The sequence below is a fragment of the Ranitomeya variabilis genome, chromosome 6 (assembly GCF_051348905.1).
Source record: "Ranitomeya variabilis isolate aRanVar5 chromosome 6, aRanVar5.hap1, whole genome shotgun sequence".
Lineage (NCBI taxonomy): Eukaryota > Metazoa > Chordata > Amphibia > Anura > Dendrobatidae > Ranitomeya > Ranitomeya variabilis.
Genome location: NC_135237.1, coordinates 345,330,617 through 345,351,198, shown reverse-complemented (window position 1 = coordinate 345,351,198; position 20,582 = coordinate 345,330,617). Strand labels below are relative to the sequence as shown.

At 42.7% G+C, this 20,582-nt stretch overlaps 1 protein-coding gene and 1 long non-coding RNA gene across 4 annotated transcripts in view; one reads left to right on the top strand and one right to left on the bottom strand.

The window, feature by feature from the left end:
- The window catches only part of LOC143782446 (uncharacterized), a 29,496-nt gene extending 16,499 nt beyond the window's left edge, over window positions 1–12,997 (top strand). Inside the window, exon 3 of the long non-coding RNA XR_013216950.1 lies at window positions 12,495–12,997. This is a non-coding gene — a long non-coding RNA (uncharacterized LOC143782446). The remainder of the gene's footprint in view (window positions 1–12,494) is intronic.
- HIVEP1 (HIVEP zinc finger 1) overlaps window positions 1–20,582 on the bottom strand; it is a 311,461-nt gene that overhangs the window by 162,133 nt on the left and 128,746 nt on the right. The gene's annotated exons all lie outside the window — the stretch shown is intronic.

Below are 20,582 nucleotides of genomic sequence, written 5' to 3'. Positions count from 1 at the left end.
TAAACTCGGGCTTCAGTTTCCAAATCTGGCAGATGGAAGATCTGCAGAAATTCTTTACTATTCTGAGTCTGGAGTCTCTGCTGTGAAGGGGATAGCCCCTCGAAGGAGTACAGTGTGCCAACCAAAGCTTTCCCTGCAAGTCTATTTTGATCAATTATCCAGCAATCTTTGTACACTAGACTTACATCCTGTCCTAAAGGCAGGCACCTGCTTCCTGAAACAGATCTGCAGAGAGATCCCCTTCGCTGCTTGCGGTAGGTTTACTATTGAGGCATGCTGTTTGCAATGCCTGTGACTCTCCTACTTTATCATAACAAGCAGGAAACCATCAAGTGTCATTTGTTTTTGCGGTGCTGTCCTCATAGAGGTGTAATGCAACAAAATGTTATTAAATTGCTGCAGATGGAGTTAAGAAATCCTTTGTGCCGTGCCTGTAAAATAAATAAAATAAGAACATATATATATATATATATATTTTTTTTTTTATTTTTTATTTTTTAATTAGACCTAAAAATAAATAAAAATAAGGCACTGCATACAACTTTAGATAGTAAATTCCACCACAATGGTCGGATCCAAAACATATGGGTTGCATGATCTTGGCATTCCCAGCGTCTTCTCGCAAGCCTCCACGGCATCCTACACTATCAGAACACAAAAGCTCGCTTGCAGGTTATTTTCTGGGAGATAAATAGTCAACTTTTGCATTATACTTTACAGATCCATTAACTGCACTAGCGTATATGCAATTTGCACGATGTGAATGTTCCAAAGCAAATTGTTTGTTTCTGTCACTTTGCTTGAGGAAATAAAGTACGTATGGATTAGAGATACGTGTTTAGTATCAGTGCAGATGCAATAAGTAACACGTACAAACAATGAGAAGATGCTGATAAGAAAATACATATTAAGATGACATCATGACAAGTTTTGACAAGTGTCAAAGGAAGAATCACTTTACAAAAGTTGCATCGTGAACAAAAAGAAGAAAAAAACAGACTGTGTACTATAGAGGATAAACAACCCTCTTCCGATACACCTACAGTATGTAACAGGAACACCAAGCATATGCTTCATTTTTTTTTGTAAATTCATGCCCAGTTGCACACTGCCTGCCTGAAGATGAGGGGGCGGCCAGGGCTGCGTGGGAGAAAGCCACAGCAAGCTGCCACGTACTCTCACACACAGATCTGTTCTGCATTGGGAAAAGAACTATTAGACTTACTGGGAACATCACAAGGCGACAATCCAAAACCAAACAACTGGACCTCCTTCAAGGGGGTCACACAACAGGGATGTAAAAGCACAGGCAGGATGGCTTGCTTTCCATTGATAAATCTCACTTCCACAACAACCATCACTTGTGGACAGACAGTGTTGTAGATCGTAGATATATCCGCTAAGGCCAAACTATAAAACAAAAAGTATAAAGCAGAAGAAAAACAACATTACCTATGCAAGCTCTCTTTCATAAATAGAGTGTATAAACATATGTACATAAATACACGCTCACCGATCAGCCATAGCATTAAAACAACCTGCCGAATTATGTTGATTCACCTCATTCCACCAAAATGGCTCTGACTATAGAGGCACAGGCCCCAATTCATCAGCAATGTTCTCGTCAGGCTTGATGATGGGGCGCGTTGGCACAAACGCTCCCGATTCACTAAGACGCTCATGCCTCTTAATCAGGCGAGAACAAAATAATGACGTGCACCTCTGCCTGCGCCTTGACACAAATCGTATTCCAACCCCTGATGGAGCTAGATTTGTGGTGTAGCGGACACGGACACTCAACAGGAATTTGACAAGCGGGGATCACCATGACCCATCCATTTCCATTCACTTTGTCAAAGCTAGGTGAACATGATGTGAAAATGACAAAAGTCGAAATTTTTTAGCACAACCTCGTACTCTACAAAAAAATTGCAACTTTTCAAAGCTTTTTAATCCAAAAATACAGCAATATAATAAGCTTTGATGAATCACTCCCATAGTCTCTACATAGGTATTTGGTGCCAAGAAATTAATTTCACTTACTCTAAGTTGCGAGGTGGTGTAAGGCCAGGCCTTTTTTTTTTCTACAACACATCCTACATATGGTGAGGAGTGAGGAATTCCGCACACATAGGAATGCATTGATCCGCTTACTTTCCGCATGTGGCTGTGCTCACCATGCGGGAAGTAAGCGGATCATGTGCGGTTGGTACCCAGGGTGGAAGTGAGGAGACTCTCCTACAGGCCCTGGGAAACATATATCTGTAAAACAAATTATTATTAATTATTATTACTTTTTATGATTTTTTACTTTTTTTTAGTATTTTTAACATATTATCTTTTTACTATTGATGCTGCATAGGCAGCATCAATAGTAAAAAGTTGGTCACACTTGACAAACTATGTTTGACAAGTGTGACCAACCTATCAATTAGTTTTCCAAGCGATGCTACAGATCGCTTGGAAAAGTTAGCATTCTGCAAGCTAATTACGCTTGCAAAATGCTAGTGTTTAGCGGGAATATGCATGCCAATTCTGCATGCGTATTTCCCGCAGCAATTATGCAACGTGCGCACATAGCCTTAATGCGGAATTGATGCAGATTACTTGCGGATTGTCATGCGTTTTTTGATGTGCCGATTTGCCTTACTCAATGTAAAGTCAATGAATGCAGAAACGCTGCGTTTCTACACAAAGAATGGACATGCTGCGGGGAAAAAAGGGCAGCGAATCCGCGTAGATTTTTCCGCAGCATGTGCACAGCAATTTTCAAATTCCCATTGACTATCATTGTTACTGTACTACACTGCGGATCTGATGCAATTCTGTGTGTCCAAAAACGCTGCGGAAACGGATCAAAATCCGCAACGTGTGCACACAGCCTTAGGGTATGTGCACATGTTGCAGATATGTCTGCAGAATTTTCTGCACAGAATCTGCATCTCTTGGCAGAAAACGCAGGTAAAACTCCATGCATTTTTTATGCTTTTTTTGGTGCGTATTTTTCCATGTGTTTTTTCACGCGGATTTGTATTCGTTTTTTGTAGACTAAATAAAGATCTATTATTTAACAAAAAAAAGAATTGTCATTTCTTGTCCAACCTCTTCATTTACATACTCCATTGAAGAATGTTTACACACACAAATAGATAGATAGATAATAGATATCTATAGATAGATAGATATACCTATAGATAGATAGATGATAGATAGATATACCTATAAGTAGATAAATCTATAGATATATCTATCGACACATCTATCTATCATCTATTTATAGATATATCTATTATCTATCTATAGATATATCTATAGATAGAAGGATAGATAGATAATACCAAGACCGATGTTTAGTAATAAACATAATAAAATGGTACATAAAGAGTTACACAAAGACACACACACAAAATCTGCATTAGGCTGGGGTCACACTTGCGAGAAACTCGCACGAGTCTCGCACCTCAGTACCCGACACTGCCGCCGGCACTGGGATGGAGCGTTCAGCTACATAGAAATACACGCAGCCGCACACTCTGGTCCCGAGTGCCGGCGGCAGTGCCGGGTATTGAGGTGCGAGACTCGTGCGAGTTTCTCGCAAGTGTGACCCCGGCCTTAAACGCAATATGTTTAATTTAAAAAATTGAAAAAAAAAAAAATGCGCCAGAGAGGGAAAGTCGACGGCCGGGGACCGAGGTTTATAGCCTGGGAAGGGGTTAATACCCATGGATCTTTCCAGGCTATGAATCTCAGCTTGCAGCTGTATATTTAGCCTTTACTGGTTATTAAAATAGGGGGACCTCCCCCCCAAAAAAAGACATGGGGTCCCCCTATAATTAATAGCCAGAAAGGCTATGCAAACAGCTGCGGGCTGATATTCATAGCCTAGAGAGGGGCCATGGATATTGCCCCCCCCCCCGGCTACAAACACCAGCTCACAGCCGCCCCAAAAATGGTGAATCTGTAAGATGCGCCAATTCCGGCACTTAGCCTCTCTCTTCCCACTGCCCTGTAGCGGTGGCATATGGGGTAATAAGGGGATAATGTCACCTTTGATTGTAAGGTGACATTAAGCCTGGTTAGGAATGGAGAGACGTCAATAAGGCACCTATCCTTTATTAATACTATAGTAGTGAAAGCATTAAATAAAGGTAGAAAAAAATATTTTAATATTGTTAATTTCACCATACTTACAACCACCACACCCAATTCCCCGAAGCTATCGATCACCTGCAAAAAATAAAAAAATAATAAACAAATACTCCCTGGTCCGTCACAGTCCATTTAATAACGAGTGTCCCACGACGATCTCCCCTATAGAGCTGTCACATCATGAGATGTGACAGCTCTATAGGCCTCCAGTGACACTGACAGGAAACAATGGCTCCTGCAGTGTTATCACTGAGCGTTCAATGACCTCTCACTTTACGGCACTGCTGCGTGAGAATTTTCCCATGCAGTGGTGCCGCAAGTGACAGTATAAACTATACTGTACTCACAGCAGCGGAGGGATACAGTGCGGAAAGATACCTTCTGTCATTGTATCCCAGAGCCCCTGGAGAGCGGTTGCATCTGCCGATGTGACAGCTCTGCACGGAAGATCGTCCTGGGACACTCGTTATTACATGGATTAAATCGGATCAGGGAGTATACTGTTGGTTTATTTTTATTTATTTATTTTTTTTACTGGTGATCAAGGGCTTAGGGGACTATGTGATTGGTGAGTATAAACTGTATGTCTATATATGTGTGTATGTGTTTTGTTTTTTACACTTGAACATAGTAGCCAGATGATGGGACTACTACTGTACCATCATCCGGCTACCTGTCACTGTAGCAGACATAGCCAGATAGGACAAGTAGTTCCACCGGACGATGCCTGACACACACACACACCAACGCACACACACATCCCCACACACACACACAGATATACACAGACACACACTCCGCCCCCCTCCCAATCTGAAACGTTTCTCGCAAGCACATCCGCAGCAAAATCGCAGATCTTTTTTAAACCTGCGGTTTTGCTGCGGATTGCCCTGACACAATGGAAGTCAATGGGTGCAGAAACACTGCAGATCCGCAAAAAGAATTGCCATGCTACGGAAAAAAAACGTTGCAATTCCGCAGCATGTGCACACCAAATGTCAATTTCACATAGACAAACATTGCTTGTACACTACACTGTGGATTTGATGTGAATCCGTGCGGCCAAAAACGCTGCGGATCTACATAAAAATCTGCAATGTGTGCACATAGCCTTAATGTTTTATGTTAGTTAATGATTTCCACCAGGCTCCGGAGCCCGGAAGAAATTCCTGCTTCCTCATCATTACAATACCAGCCCCCTCCCATGCATGTCTCACTGATGTGTGACGTGCAGTTGCGGTGCCGTAATCCAGCACATGCGCCGGGCGTTATGTGAACCTTATCTGCCTTTCTATGGACAGTGTCTTCATCCTGCTCTGCACAGGAGTTATTGCACAGTAGCAGAGATTCGCTGGCGTCTGCATAGAAGCAGAATGAAGACTCTGCCCATAGAAGGGCAGATAACGATCACAACTGCGCGTGTGCACGGCGCATGTTTGGAATTACAGCGCTGCTACTGCATGGCCCAGGTCACATAAAAGGAAGCAGGGATTTCTTCCAGGCACCGCACGCCCCGGAAGAAATCTTTAACATAAAACATTATAAGTGCGTTTCTCGACATCTAGACAGCAGCTATAAGGCATACAGGTAAGACTGGTTTAACCATTCTATTACCTGTATGCCCATAGTAATAGCTTAAAAGTGTCCCAGGGGGTGACCGAGTTCCTTTAAGGAATGACATGGACAAGTACCACGTACCTAAACATGGTTACAAACAAAGGTCATCCCTTCATGATAAAATACATCGCTTCATGGTTACATGAGCAAGACACAAAGCTCATGTGTCTAGACTAGGTGCTCTAAGTGATGGACAGAGGTCAGCATGGGTGATCTTAATAGTCTGTGGCTATGCAGCAAGCTGCAATACACAGCGCAATAACATGTTTCTAGCATTACCTTCCTTTCATACACGCATCCATGAGCCTTGGGCACCCATAAACCTGTCACCAGTTCACTGGCTGTCCTTCATTGGAAAACTTTTGTTGGGTACTAATGACGGCATGCTGGGAACACCCCATAGGACACGCTGTGTGGGGAATGCTCTGATCATGCAGACATCACAATTTGGCTCCTGTACGAGTTTGTTCGATCCATAGGTTTGCCCTAATGACAGCAGGTAAGTGCTCTTTCTTTGTTAGTGATGACACTATGACAGCCCTTTCGCTCTCAATTCGCAGCATAGAACATGTACCATGAACTACATATGTATTGCACTGCATTTAGGATCTAATTGCTCCTGATCAAAAGGGTGTTATATGTACATATGAGAAATAACACAGTTTTTAGTGGCCCTGCACGTGGAGCTTCATTTATTGTGCAGATTCTGATTCATAAGCTTACTAGTATCCTGGTATTTAGAATATTCTAGTATGCATAAACATTCTGCAGTAGACCTGTAAAAAACCCATACAAACATAGGTATGGTACCTAATTAGCAGAGCATTATGAGCCTTGCTTTTGTACACGATGTGACTGCTAAGTTCAATGGCTAGACAGCTGTGTAACAAGCACATTAAGCACTGTTAAAAAGCGCCCTTAGAGAGGATTGCGTACTGCTAATTGTAAGGTTTTCTTACAATAATCACATAATGTTAAAATTTTATGCAGGCGACCCAAGATTTACTTAAATTGATATCTGCTTTTGCTCAGTGGGGCAGAAATTGAACAATTAAATGCTGAAGTTACAGCAGGTATTTGCACTTGAAGTAAAAGCACGTGGTATTGTGAATAAAGGACTATAAATATTATTCGTATCGCCGCTCTTATTGCACATACTAATGATATAGAGAAAATACAGTAAATGACTCAGACCTTATGCTAAATGCTGACTGAGCAAATATATTGATATTTAGATAGAACCCTGTAATTCATCACAGTAAAACGAAACGTTACTGCCGAGCGTGACATGGAAAAATATAGGGGCAGTCAATCAAGGCCAAGGGGGCAAGGAGAGAGAGTTATTTTTTTCTCTAGAGCCTAAAAGTAGGCAACGTTTATTGTGTTTTGAGCATTTGAGGCATTAATACTTGGTTATAGGACACCCATAGGGGCATGATTACTTTCTAAATGGGATCATATTACTTTTTAAAGAGTTATATACCCTTCAAAAGGGGGACAGAGAGGGCATTATTACCATTTAAGGGGCACCAATAGTTTCTAGGGCAAAGAAGTAAAAAGGGGGCACTCACTTTCTATGGCTCACCCCGGGAGCTTTAATACTATTTAAAAGGTCATTATAAAACTTTATAAGGGGCCACTAATGGCATTATTACTTTTTGCACTAGAACCTTCAAAAAAAGGGCACACGTGAGGCACTATTCGTTTCTACAAACAATAATCAGGGCAAATTCTGGAGATACAAGTCAGCTCTGCAGAAAAACTTCATGGTAGTCTGGGGCTGATAGAATGAGGCTATGTGCACACGCTGTGGATTTTGCTGCGGATCCACAGCGTTTCCCATGCGTTTACAGTACAATGTAACCTATGGGAAACGCAATCCGCAGAGCACATGCTGCGGAAAAAAAACGCACGGAAACACAGTGGTTTACATTCCGCAGCATGTCAATTCTTTGTGCAGAATCCGTAGCGGTTTTACACCTGCTCTAATAGAAAACCGCAGGTGTAAAACCGCAGTGGAATCCGCACAAAAACCACGGTAAATCCGCAATAAATCCGTAGGTAAAACACGGTGTTTTTGCCCTGCGGATTTATCAAATCCGCTGCGGAAAAATCCGCAGAGGATCATTCTATGTGTGCACATACCCTAAACAGGAAAATGCATGACTCCAGTAAGAGGGACTTTCACTTATAACTCACAGAATATAACAATTACCGTATATGTTTTTTTTTTAGGCATTGATAGAAAATCAAAAGTATCCCCCCAGTCAACAGCCTTGCCCCTGATCTGAGCAATAGACAGGCTCAGGACCAACCACTGAAAAATTAGGACCTCATTAGCATATGGCATTCTGATTAACAAATGAGCTGACAGACACCCTTAATTTATAGCACCTCTACCAAAATGCGTATCCTCGTCTACAGTTTGTGAACATGTAGAAAATATCAGCAGAAATTTTTACAACTGAAAAATCTTCCCATATTACCAAATCTACAGTGTCAGAAGCTATCCTTATCACAGTGATCAGGGGGCAGTTTGTCCCCCAAGTGCGCTTCCTAATACTACTTTGAAAGGAAAGTTGCAATTATTTTTTGCCATTTTAAAAATTAGAGCCAAGAGACCTTCTGTAATGAAAGGTTGTACTTGTGTAAATGAAACCCCCAAATCCCTCCCTTATGCAGACAGACAATAGAAGTCAGCAGAAGTAGACAAGGACAGGCATGTTTAGACTGAGCTATGAATGCCTATATGACAAGCACTTGGATTTTAAAGTTCAGTCACTGCTCTGAGTACACAGCCCTGACTGACAGCTGGACCCAATGCAGAGCACGTATCAGTTAGGGACGGGGTTACAGCGGCCATTCTGTGTACTCAGAGCGGTGACTGAACCAGTGCCGCCCCCAATGACTGAATACCGAATGCTGGTGGGCAGGGAGAATGATCTTTATCCTTTCCCCACTCCATTCGGCTACGTGCTGGCGCTGGACAGCATCAGAACGCTGTTAACCTGAAGATTAACCCCATATCTGCAGGTTAACAGAGTTATTCCTGGTGACAGGTACTCTTTAAGTAGTTGTAGAAGCAATCTGATATACAACTTCTAAATTATTTAAATTTGTGCATGACAATCCCCAGAAATGTACAGTGTACTATGCATAGGACATCTGGAGATGATGTTGAGAACAGAGGGCTAAAAAGCAGTGCTGCTGGTAGAGTCGCTAACCTTCAAAAAGAAGTCAGACCTGTGCAGCACAACTAGACTACAACCGCCACAACTCCTCTGGAGCAATATGCAGTATTGTCCATTATCTCTATGGCGTTTTTGTAACAGCTCCGGTTTACCTCAGTCTTCTGATGACGTAGCTTGAAACATCTGACATTGGAAGTTTACCATACAAAGCACCACTCCAGAGGAGTGTTGCTTTAAATGTAATTCCCCTGCCCCAAGTCTCATACTTGGCCACCACCTTCACCTTTGTCCAGTGGTCTCCAACGAAAAGTGACCTCCCAGCAGCTCCAGTGTTTGATGGAGCAGCACGGAGGTCACTTTTCAATACAAGTCTATGAGAGCATCGTTCTTGCATAGAGAGCTTGTGACAGAACTTCTGGCCAGTCATAAGCTACTTTCTCTGTCGCCGCGAGACCAGATTGGTGCTGAAATATGAAGACGTCGGAGGGCGAGTATATGATGGGGGCTTAGATTTAAAGCGTCACTCCAGTGCTGCAAGAAAAAAAACGCTGGAACGGTGCTCTAAAGGGAATCGGTCTATAAAACTCAACCCACAAACCATATATATGAACATGTAGATCTTTTAATTTTAAATTTAGAGACAACCTTTATATCTTGAATCTATGGATGCTTTCTAGTGAAAATTAGGTCTTAAGTGTTCTGGGGTGAAGGGAACCACCAGCCTGTTTAGCTTGACTGAAAGCATACTATCTGTGTGACATCAGGTGCCAGGCAAAGAAAGAAGACAGTGAGTCTTAATCAAGCTGAAGAGGCTGTTGCGAAGCAGGAAAATAAGATGGGGAGCCAATGGCTCTTTGAAGGCATATTCACATTTCCAAGATCCTATCTGAATATTTAGTAGGTGTAATAACAGCAGTCTTAGCAAATACCTCCAATTAGAAATGCAGTATAGTTCTTCTGATTTGCTATGACACTTACCTCATGGGCGGGACATTGCAATAGCTTAGATATCCATGGCGACAACCACTCATATAGTGATGATTAGTTGTTAGTGCTGTACTCATGGATACCTGAGCTACTGCAATGCCCTGCACCTGGGGTAAGCAGCATAGCGAATCAGAAGAACTTTACTACATTTCTAAATAGGGGTATTTGCTAATATTATTATTATTATTATTATTATTATTTTTTATATATTATCCTCTCTCCTTCTGTACTTGTGTGTGCCTTGTAGTACTCATGTTTATAGTACTTGTCTATGTATGTCTCTTTTCACATGTAAAGCGCCATGGAATAAATGGTGCTATAATAATGAATAATAATTATTACTCCTACTACATATTCAGAATACCCCTTTAAGTGTTCCACCACACCTAAAGCACTTAACACTGTATTTGTATATGAATAAAAATGCTATTTTCTTGGGAATACCACAACAGATTGAAATACACTGCTCAAAAAAATAAAGGGAACACTAAAATCCCACATCCTAGATATCACTGAATGAAATATTCCAGTTGTAAATCTTTATTCATTACATAGTGGAATGTGTTGAGAACAATAAAACCTAAAAATGATCAATGTAAATCACAACTCCCACGGAGGTCTGGAGTTGGAATGATGCTCCAAATCAAAGTTGAAAATGAAGTTACAGGCTGATCCAACTTCAGTGGAAATGCCTCAAGACAAGGAAATGATGCTCAGTAGTGTGTGTGGCCTCCAGGTGCCTGTATGACCTCCCTACAATGCCTGGGCAAGCTCCTGATGAGGTGGCGGATGGTCTCCTGAGGGATTTCCAGACTCTGTCACATGTGCTCAGTGTGAACCTGCTTTCATCTGTGAAGAGCACAGGGCGCCAGTGGCGAATTTGCCAATCCTGGTGTTCTGTGGCAAATGCCAAGCATCCTGCACGGTGTTGGGCTGTGAGCACAACCCCCATCTGTGAACGTCGGGCACTCAGACCATCCTCACGGAGTCAGTTTCTAACCTTTAGTGCAGACACATGCACATTTGTGGTCTGCTGGAGGTCATATTGCAGGGCTCTGGCAGTGCTCCTCCTTGCACAAAGGCTGAGGTAGCGGTCCTGCTGATGGGTTGTTGCCCTCCTACGTCCCCCTCCACATCTCCTGGTGTACTGGCCTGTCTCCTGGTAGCGCCTCTAGCTTCTGGACACTACGCTGACAGACACAGCAAACCTTCTTGCCACAGCTTGTATTGATGTGCCATCCTGGATGAGCTGCACAACCTGAGCCACTTGTGTGGGTTGTAGTCTGCCTCATGCTACCACAAGTGTGAAAGCACAACCAACATTCAAAAGTGACCAAAACATCAGCAGAAAGCATTGGTACTGAGATGTGGTCCCCACCTGCAGAACCACTCCTTTATTGAGGGTGTCTTGCCAATAATTTCCATCTGTTGTTTATTCCACTTGCACAACAGCATGTGAAATTGATTGTCAATCAGTGTTGCTTCCTAAGTGGACAGTTTGATTTCACAGAAGTTTGATTTACTTGGCGTTCTATTCTGTTGTTTAACTGTTTCCTTTATTTTTTTGAGCAGTGTATAAATCCATCCACTTTGTACCGTCTAAGACAGCTATGCTCATATATTGAGTTTGGGATTGTTCTCAGTGAAAGATTCCTCTTAAAGGGAATCTGTCACCCCATTTTAGGCCTATAAGCTAAGGCCACCACCATCAGGGGCTTATAGAATGCTGTAGATAAGCCCCCGATGTAACCTAAAAGAGAAGAAAAACAAGTTATATTATATACACCCAGGGACGGTCCCGGTTCGGTCCGGTCCAATGAGACTTGCGGTCCGGCACCTCCCCTCTTCATACGATGACGTCCTCTTCTTTACATCCTGTCGCGGCTCCTGCGCAGGCATACTTTGTCTGCCCTGTTGAGAGCAGAGCAAAGTACTGAAGTGCGCAGGTGCCGGGCCTCTCTGACCTTTCCCGGCACCTGCGCACTGCAGTACTTTGCTCTGCCCTCAACAGGGCAGACAAAGTATGCCTGCGCAGGAGTCGCAACAGGAATCAAAGAAAAGGACATCATCGTATGAAGATGGGAGGCGCCGGACCCGGACCGCAATGCCCATCGGACCAGACCACACTGGGACCGGACCACACCGGAAATGCCCTTGGGTGAGTATAATATAACTTGTTTTTCTTCTCTTTCAGGTTACATTGGGGCTTATCTACAGAATTATAGAATGCTGTAGATAAGCCCCTGATGGCAGTGGCCTTAGCTTATAGGCCAAAAATGGGGTGACAGATTCCCTTTAAAATGTAACCTTTATCCACAGAGAACAGCAATTTAAGTAGTCTCAAAAAGTATCATTTAACAGGGGCATTTTTTCATCAGCTCGGCAGACTATAATCTCAGTAGACTAAACAAAACATAATTTTAGGAAAACCTGGGCACAATTTATTAACCCCAGTAGGTCATCGTGGAGTCATGTCCATTTGCAATGTGCTGCAGACAGCTGTATTATTAATAAGAGGGTGTCTCTATCTTTCTGACATTTGTATTCTAGATCAGCTTGCGGAAAAACAGTTGATGCATACCAACAAATTCAAGTTCAAAGCTAAATCTCCAGGTACTGCTGTTACTGAATCACATTATCGCATCCAGATCATCTGCTGGAGAATAATTCAATATATATTACTCCTAGGCCTCTCTGTACAGCCCAGCCGTTCAAAGTATGCAAAAGCAAAATCAAAGATTTCTTATTCTTTTTCATTTCAGAGCAGCAGCATTCTACAAAATTTGGTTACATTCATGTTGTATAACTATTCATTTATACAGAATTGGGAGACAAATTTGTATGAAAAATTGCTGTTATGTGTACCCCTTTCACATTTAAAGTGTAAAGGAATAAATGTCACAAATAATAATAAATTAAAAAAAAACTAAAAAGGATCTAAAAAACACATCATATTCTAAGCAAAGTGTACCCCCAAAACTGGAGTACATTGTGCGTGTCAAATTTTATTTTATTTTAACAGCTAATTTAATAAACAGACATGCATATGCACGTTTAGATAACACAGGCCTCAACGTCCTCCATTGAAGACCCCAATAAAAAGCCAGAGTGGAAAATCATTTTAAAGCCAAGCCATGACAAAATTAGTCATAAAACGTAATGAGTGGGCAGACAGTGGCCCTGCTAGTGATAACAGTTGATCCTAGGGACTTACAATAGCAGAACTGGCTAGATTTTATTAAGGTATTGTCTTAGTGGAACAACTCTTTAAAACTTATAATGGAAAGGTTTTAAATGTGTTCTTTTTTTATACTTTGCTGCATGATGTTTTGGGTTCTTGCCTTTTTTTCAAGTTCAAAATGTAAAACGGCAAAAAAAATAATAATTTCAACAGTTGTAGTTGGTTTACGTAAAGGGAACCTGTCACCTGTTTTGGCCACTATAAGAAGTGGCCACTGCCTTTCAGGGCTTATCTACAGCATTCTATAGCAAAGTACTACAGTGTGCAGGCGCCAGGAAAGGGCAGACAAGAACGCCTGCGCAGAAGCGCCAATTCCACGGAGCGATGAAGAAGCAGGAGGGCGGCGCCGCAAGAAGATAGGAGGCGACGGAGTAGGACCTGCGACACCCATCGGACCGGACAGAGATGCCCCCCAAACCGGATGAGTATAATAGAACTTACTTTTCTTCACTTGCAGATCGGATCGGGGGCTTATCTACAGCATTATACAATGCTTATAGAATGCTGTAGATTCTATAACACCTATGCGGGTGTTTGGTGGTGCGGGGGCTCTGCCGACAATTTGGGAAAGCCCAGAGCCCTCACACTTACATGGTTTACTATTCGGTGGACTACGGGAAAATGGCTGCCGGGGGTGGCGCATGCACAGATGGAGATCTCGGCACCAAGATCACAGGAGATGAGATCTCAGTGCCAAGATCTCCATCTGCACATGCGCCGCCCCGGCAGCCATTTTGCCCAGAGTCCACCGCATAGTAAAACATGCAAGTGAGGGGCTATGGGATTTCACAAAATGTTGGCGGAGCCCCTGCGCCACCGAACACCCCCTCATCCTGGCCTGCAGCAACGCTCCACTCTTGCCTCCTCCAGCAGCGACCCTGGGACCCTGCTATGCCGCAGTCACCACCACAGGTAAGCAATAAGACGCATGGATTGTAAGAAGCACCACCATTTTATTAAAAAATATATATATATTCATTGCGAAATTACCCAGAAGACTTAGCGGTCTCGTGAGACCGCTAAGTCTTCTTGGTAATTTCGCAATGCATCCTGGGAATGGAAGATGGCGGCCGGAGCGAGCGGCTCGGCGGAGCTTCGCTAGATTCCAAGCGTCGGTAACCGCTTCCTGGATCCAGGCGCCAACGGAAGGTGAGTATATAACTTTTTTATTTTAATTCTTTTTTTTTTTTACAGGGATATCATGCCCACATTGCTATATACGTGGGCTGCGCAATATACAACGTGGGCTGCGCATTATACAACGTGGGCTGCGCAATATACTACGTGGGCTGCGCAATATACTACGTGGGCTGCGCAATATACTACGTGGGCTGCGCAATATACTACGTGGGCTGCGCATTATACTACGTGGGCTGCGCATTATACTACGTGGGCTGCGCATTATACTACGTGGGCTGCGCAATATACTACGTGGGCTGCGCAATATACTACGTGGGCTGCGCAATATACTACGTGGGCTGCGCAATATACTACGTGGGCTGCGCAATATACTACGTGGGCTGCGCAATATACTACGTGGGCTGCGCAATATACTACGTGGGCTGCGCAATGTACAACGTGAGCTGCGCAATGTACTATGTGGGCTGCGCAATATACATCGTGGGCTGCACAATATACTACATAGGCTGCGCAATATACTATGTAGGCTGCGCAATGTACTGCATGGGCTGCGCAATGTACTGCGTGGGCTGCGCAATGCACTGCGTGGGCTGCGCAATGCACTGTGTGGGCTGCGCAATGCACTGCGTGGGCTGCTCAATGTACTGCGTGGGCTGCGCAATGTACTGCGTGGGCTGCACAATGTTCTGCATGGGCTGCGCAATGTTCTGCGTGGGCTGCGCAATGTTCTGCGTGGGCTGCGCAATTTTTTTTTTTTTTTTTCCTATTTTTCTCCTCAAAATTTCTGGTGCGTCTAATAAAACCGCAAGATATGGTACACATTTTTATGAAAAAAATTAACAAAAAAAAAAAGTACACGTTTGGTATCGCAGGGTCCGGAACAATCCGATCTATAAAAGTGTCACACTAGGTAACCCCTACAGTGAAAAAAAAAACAAAAAACAGTAGCAAAACTATGCTTCATCATACCGCTTGGAAAAAGTGCAATAAAACACGATTAACCCCTTAACGACCGCCGATATGCCTTTTAACGGCGGCAGCTAAGGGTACTTAAACCACAAAAAAAAAGTGAATAGCGCCCCCCAGAGTCGGATTTTCTCCGGGGTCTCGGTTACTAGGGGTAGCCGAGACCCCAGAGAACATGATTCGGGGTTTTTTTACCGACCCCCGGGTTTCAGCTAGAGGAGTTGGGGCTAAATTTAGGGTTAGGGTTGGGGCTAAAGTTAGGGTTGGGGCTAAATTTAGGGTTATGGCTAGGGTTAGGGTTGGGGCTAAAGTTAGGGTTAGGGTTGGGGCTAAAGTTAGGGCTAGGGTTGGGGCTAAAGTTAGGGCTAGGGTTGCGGCTAAAGTTAGGGTTAGAGTTGGGATTAGGGTTTGGATTAGGGTTGGCATTAGGGTTACGTTTGGGATTAGGGTTAGGGTTGGGATAAGGGTTAGGGGTGTATTGGGATTAGGGTTAGGTTTGAGGTTAGGGTTGAGATTAGGATTGGAGGTGTGATGGATTTAAGGTTCTGATTAGGGTTATGGTTGTTTTGGGGTTAGGGTTGTGATTATCGTTAGGGTTGTGATTAGGATTATGGATCGGGTTGGGATTAGGGGTGTGTTGGGGTTAGGCTTAGAGTTAGAATTGGGGGGTTTCCACTGTTTAGGTACATCAGGGGGCCTCTAAACGCCACAGCCAATTTTGCGCTCAAAAAGTCAAATGGTGCTCCCTTCTGAGCTCTACCGTGCGCCCAAACAGTGGTTTACCCCAACATATGGGGCTTCAGCGTAGTCGGGATAAATTGGACAACAACCTTTGGGGTCCAATTTCTCCTGTTACCCTTGTGAAAATAAAAACTTGGGGGCTAAAAAATCTTTTTTGTGGAATTTTTTTTTTTTTTTTTTATTTTCACCACTCTGCATTATAAACTTCTGTGAAGCACTTTGGGCATTCAAAGTTCTCACCACATATCTAGATAAGTTCCTTGGGGGGTCTAGTTTCCAAAATGGGGTCACTTTTGGGGTTTTCTACTGTTTAGGTACATCGGGGGCTCTGCAAACGCAACATAACGCCCGCAGACCATTCTATCAAAGTCTGCATTCCAAAACGGCGCTCCTTCCCTTCCGAGCTCTGCGATGCACCCAAACAGTGGTTTACCCCCACATATGGGGTATCAGCCTACTCAGCATAAGTTGCACAATAAATTTTGGGGTCCAATTTCTCCTGTTACCTTTGTGAAAGTAAAAATTTGGGGGTGAAAAGATAATTTTTGTGGATAAAATATGATTTTTTTTTCATGGCTCTACATTATAAACTTCTGTGAAGCAGTTGGGGGTTCATAGTGCTCACCACACATCTAGATAAGCTCTTTGGGGGTCTAGTTTCCAAAATGGGGTCACTTGTAGGGGGTTTCTACTGTTTAGGTACATCAGGAGCTCTGCAAATGCAACATGACGCCCGCAGACCATCCCATCAAAGTCTGCATTCCAAGCGGCGCTCCTTCCCTTCCGAGCCCCGATGGGTGCCCAAACAGTGCCCCCCACATATGGGGTATCGGCGTACTCAGGACAAACTGGTCAACAGATTTTGGGGTCCAATGTCTCCTGTTACCCTTGAGAAAATAAAAAATTGCAGGCTAAAAAATCATTTTTGAGGAAAAAAAATGATTTTTTATTTTCACGGCTCTACGTTATAAATTTCTGTGAAGCACTTGGGGGTTTAAAGTGCTCACCACACATCTAGATAAGTTCCTTAAGGGGGTCTACTTTCCAAAATGGGGTCACTTGTGGGGGGTTTCTACTGTTTAAGCACATCAGGGGCTCTCCAAAGGCGACATGGTGCCCGATCTCAATTCCAGCCAATTCTACATTGAAAAAGTAAAACGGCACTCCTTCTCTTCCAAGCTCTGCGGTGCGCCCAAACAGTGGTTTATCCCCATATATGGGGTATCGACGTACTCAGGAGAAATTGCACAACAACTTTTGTGGTCTAATTTCTCCTGTTACCCTTGTGAAATAAAAATTTGGAGGCAAAAAGATCATTTTTGTAGAAAAAATGCGATTTTTTATTTTCATGGCTCTACGTTATAAACTTCCGTGAAGCACCTGTGGGTTTAAAGTGCTCACCACACATCCAGTTAAGTTCCTTAAGGGGTCTAGTTTCCAAAATGGTGTCACTTGTGGGGGGTTTCCAATGTTTAGGCACATCAGGGGCTCTCTAAACGTGACATGGCATCCGATCTCAATTCCAGCCAATTCTGCATTGAAAAAGTCAAACGGCGCTCCTTCTCTTCCAAGCTCTGCGGTGGGCCCAAACAGTGGTTTACCCCCAACATATGGGATCGAAATATTCAGGAAAAATTGAACAACAAAATTTATGGTTAAATTTCTGTTTTTACACTTGTGAAAATAAAAAAAAATGGTTCTGAAGTAAAATGTTTGCAAAAAAAAGTGAAATGTTCATTTTTTCCTTCCACATTGTTTCAGTTCCTGTGAAGCACGTAAAGGGTTAATAAACTTCTTGTATGTGGTTTTGAGCACCTTGAGGGGTGCAGTTTTTAGAATGGTGTCACACTTGGTTATTTTCTATCATATACACCCCTCAAAATGACTTCAAATGTGATGTGGTCCATAAAAAAAAAATGGTGTTGTAAAAATGAGAAATTGCTGGTCAACTTTTAACCCTTATAACTCCGTCACAAAAAAAAATTTTGTTTCCAAAATTGTGCTGATGTAAAGTAGACATGTGGGAAATGTTATTTATTAACTATTTTTTGTGACATATCTCTCTGATTTAAGGGCATAAAAATAAAAATTTTGAAAATTGCTAAATTTTAAAAATTTTCGCCATATTTCCGATTTTTTTCATAAATAGTCGCAAGGAATATCGAAGAAATGTTACCACTATCATGAAGTACAATATGTCATGAAAAAACATTCTCAGAATCAGCAGGATCTGTTAAAGCGTTCCAGAGTTATAACCTCAAAGTGACAGTGGTCAGAATTGTAAAAATTGGCTCGGTCATTAAGTACCAAATTGGCTCTGTCACTAAGGGGTTAAAAGAAGAATGTAAATAAAAATAGTATCACTGAAAAAGCCATCTTGTCGAGCAAAAAACAAGCCACCATACAGCTCCATTGGCGGAAAATTAAAAAGTTATAGCTCTGAGAATAAAGCAATGCAAAAATAATTTTTCTATAAAAGTTTTTATTGTGTAAAAGAGCTAAAACATAAAAAAATATAAATGCGGCATCACTGTAATCTTACTGACCCGAAGAATAAAACTGCCTTATCAATTTTACCACACGCAGAACGGAGACAAAAAAAAAATCCTGAATTGCTGTTTTTGCCTCCACAAAAATAGGAATAGAAAGCAATCAAAAAGGTTATGTGCCTGAAAATGGTATCAATAAAAAAAAAGTCAGCTGGTCCCGCAACAAACAAACCCTCACACGACTGTCGGCTGAAATATTGAAAAATTATAGCTCAAAATATAGCGATGCAAAAACTTCTTGCAAAAAAAAGCGTCTTTAGTGTGTGACAGCAGCCAAACATGAAAAAGGGTATAAATCTGGTATTGCTGCAATTGCACCAACCCAACGAATAAAGTCGCCTAATAACTTATACCATACGAGGAACGGCGTAAAAAATAAAACCAATTCTACGCCTGCTGTGGATTTGTTCAGTCTGCCTCAAAGATCGCAGTAAGGCTCGGCGCACATTTATCCTGTGCTCCACACTGAGTGCTTATACCGGGGTTTCCATGTAAATTTCTGAAATACCTAATTCAAACGGAACCGCCGGTGGAAGATTTCCTATAATGAGGCACATGGAGGCACTATGAACGCCATAAGACCTGTGATTCAGTGTTGTCCTTTTTAGGCGTGCATAAAAAAAGCAGTCCACCAGTTTTGTGCACCTCTGAAAGGAAGGACAACGCTGAACAGAGGCCAGACGGAGTCAGAGTAACTGCTGCCTCATTATAGTGAATAGACCCATCGGGGGTTTCATCCGTCACGTAGCTCAGAGATTTAGATAGAAATCCCAAAGTATGTGCGCGCAGGTAAGAGCGCCGGATATATGTGATCCCAAACGTTATGAAAAATTTTCCCAATAAAAGCTTCAACTCCATCCACAAAGAAAGCAAGTCCCCACTCAGGTCCGTCATCTGTTAACAGAAATATAGGTGGCATCCACTTTACTGGCAGCACAGAGGCTCAGAAAAGGCAAAAATGTCTCAATGCCCCCAAAAAGAAATTTAGCGAATTCTGCGCTCCCAAATCCAAATGTTCCCTTCCCTTCTGAGCCCCAGTGTGCATAAACCACCTTTAGTGTTCACATTTGACAGGGGTATAATTTCCAAAATGGGTCACTTGGGGGAAGTGAATTCTGCTCTCTAGCATTTAGGGGGCTCTGTATATGGAGTCCACAAACTATTCTAGGTAAATCTGAACTCCAGGAGGCAAATAGCGCTCCATCCCTACCGAGAATCTCAGTATGGCCAAGCAATACTGTGCAGCCACATATGGGGTATTTTTATATTCAGCAGAAATTGTGGGACAAATTCTGGTGCCAATTTTACCCACTTGTGTGAAAATGTTAAATCTGGGGCTAAAACAAATTTTTTTGTGGTAAAAATGTATTTTGTCTTCACTAGCCAACTGTATAAAATTCTGTAACACACCCTTGGTATCAATATGATCATTACACCACTAGATTAATTCATTGAGGTGTGGTTTGTAAAATGGGGTCACTTATGGGGAGTTTTACTGTTCTGGCACCTCAGGGGCTCTCCCAGTGGGTCATGGGACCTACTGTTGTGAATTCCGCTCTTGGGCTCCCTCCGGTGGTTGTAAGTGGCATTTTTGTGAATTCTGTTCTTGGGCTCCCTCCTGTGGTTTTGAGTGGTATGGCTGCTTCTGGGATTTAGCATCAGCAGCTGTTTTCACTGATCGTCTTTCTGGCTCGGCTATATTAGTCTGGCCTGTTTCCTCATTCAATGCCAGTTGTCAATTGTTCCAGCCTGGAGTCACGGCTCTTTGGATTTCCCTGACACTCTGACCAGTTCATCAAAGCTATGTCCTTGCTTGTCCTTTTGCAGCTCACTTGTTGTGGACTTTGTTGTTCAGCACTTTCTATGTTTTGCTCATTTGTCCAGCTTATCAGTATGAACCTATTAAGCTAAGCTGGAAGCTCTGGGCAGCAGAGTTTGCCCTCCACACCTTTAGTCAGGTGTGGAGATTTTTGCATTTCTCTGCGGTGGACTTTTTCTAGT